Source organism: Dasypus novemcinctus, chromosome 8, assembly GCF_030445035.2.
Source record: "Dasypus novemcinctus isolate mDasNov1 chromosome 8, mDasNov1.1.hap2, whole genome shotgun sequence".
Taxonomy (NCBI): domain Eukaryota; kingdom Metazoa; phylum Chordata; class Mammalia; order Cingulata; family Dasypodidae; genus Dasypus; species Dasypus novemcinctus.
In genome coordinates this window covers 5,413,582-5,415,678 of record NC_080680.1, presented here as the reverse complement: position 1 = coordinate 5,415,678, position 2,097 = coordinate 5,413,582, and the positions used below count along the sequence as shown (strand labels likewise).

The 2,097-nt window shown below is 44.2% G+C and overlaps 1 pseudogene; it reads right to left on the bottom strand.

The window, feature by feature from the left end:
- Positions 1–233: 233 nt before the first annotated feature.
- LOC101426129 (THO complex subunit 7 homolog pseudogene) lies at positions 234–892 on the bottom strand (annotated as a pseudogene).
- Positions 893–2,097: the final 1,205 nt, after the last annotated feature.

Sequence of the window (2,097 nt, the reverse complement as noted above, 5' to 3'; positions counted from 1 at the left end):
TTCTCAGTAGTGCTTCCTCCATTGAAAGACAAGGGAATAAAAAGTATTCTAATAAATGAAATTTATACAAAAGGCACATTCCCTTGTGCGAAGAAGTATGAATGAAATAGGCTTCACTACGTAAATGCAATCATTTCACTGCAGAAATACCTTGAAATATCTCCCGAGCGTGACTGATGCCACGCACACGAAGATCTCGTCTGTCTTTCAATTTTCCTGGGAATGGTGAGCAGTCAGCCTGTCTCTGAAGCAGCATCACTTTCCATGCTATTCTCTTCAGGTTCCTCCAACTCTGAGAGCTTTTCCTCCTCTCCCAAAGGCAGCTGAAGTTGGTGGAGGGTGCTAAGAAGCCCGTGAAAGTGTTTGCGTCTCAATTCCGTCTTAGCTTCGAGGCTCTCTTTAATCTGGGAAAGATGCTCCAGCCCTTTGCCCAGAGGCTCTAGTTCCTTCAGTGCCTCCGGCTGCCCTGGATAATGCTGAATCACTTTTGCCCAAGCATCATATTCTTGCTGATTGTTTTGTAATCGTTTGGCATGAAGAAGTTGCTTCCTGCACTCAGCAATTTCTTCACATTCTCCAGCGAAGCTATGTTATATTTCTTCGGACATTTTCGCATAATTTTCCCTTTCTCTGAGATTCCTCTCATGGACCAACAAGATGTTGCGCATTGAAAACTCAACATTGAGCCAGGGTGCTCAGCATACCTTGGTGCTGGCTGTATCCCTCCTCCTGGGATCCAGCGTGACACCACTGAGTGAAACTGCACGAGGAGATTAATTCTCCCATCGCCACCAGCACGCTCTCGGTCTACGAGGAGACGCTGTTGTAGACCTCGTCTATGTTTGCTCCCATGTCTTGGCAAGAGGGCAGCGGCCTCTGCTGCTCTGTACATCCTCCGGCCTCCCCTCCTGGGCTCCGTGGGCCCAGCCTCTCCCGGCCGCCTGCTGGAAGGGCCCCGCAGGCCACCCTCCTGGCAGAGGCCTGGGTTCCTCCCGGGCCTCCTGTGTCGGTCTCCGGAGTTGTTCTTTCTCGGGTCTTCAGCTGTGAGCAGCCAGGCAGGGGCTGGTCTCCCCCCGGACCTCAGACCTGAGCCTTCTCCTTCTGTCCCGCTGCAGGATCCAAATCCACAGAGCTCTGTGCTGGTGTCTGGTTAGGGAGGGTCCCTTTATAGCAGATCCAACAGGGGGCGGGACACAACTGCACCACGCCCACTGACAGCTACCAATCAGGAGTCAGAGATTAATGTTAACCGGTAATTGACTCATGGGCCCTCCACTGAACCGAGTGCCATCAAAGGGTATCACATCCAGAGCAGGGCATTACATTACAAACAGAATGTTTCTCTTTTTGCCATTGCTAAATTAATTTCAAATGGTCACAAGCCCATTTTTTTTTAATTATAGGAACAACACTTCTAAAATTGTAAAGAAAATATTTTTCACACGCATCACCTTGCTTCCCAAATGTCTCTTGTGTTTTCATCATCTTTGAATGTGCACTCAGATTTCATCCAGGCTCTATGCCATTCTGATTTCTGCTTCCCTTTGTGACCTAATTTGTTTTCTTTTAATGGTTTTACGGTCTCAGTCATTCTCTTATATCTTTTATGACTTTTGTGATTTGTGTCTTCATTCTTTTTATTTTTCCAGTCTGTCTATTGCTTTATCAATTTTTTTAAAATTTTCTTTTTAAGAAACAATGTTTCATTTCATTCATATTCTCTGTCGTTTTCCCATTTTCAGTTTATGCTCTGATCCAAATGTGTTCTTTCTTTTCCTTGCTTTGGCTTTCCTTGGTCTTTTTACTAGTTTCTTGAGACAGGATCTTAGATTATTGATTCTTTTCCTCATTTTTATTGTAAAATTTAGTGCTTTTAACCTCCCTCTCAGTACTTCTTTAGTTTCATCCCACATATTCTGATATGTTGTGTTTTTAGTCTCAGACTGCCTTTTGTATTTTTTAATTTTGTCTCAAACTTCCTCTTTGAGACAATGATTATTCAGAAGAATGTTATTATATTCCCACGTTTAAGATTTTCCTGTCACCTTTTGTTATTGATTGCCAGTTTGATTCTGTTTTAGTCGGAAAGCATACTCT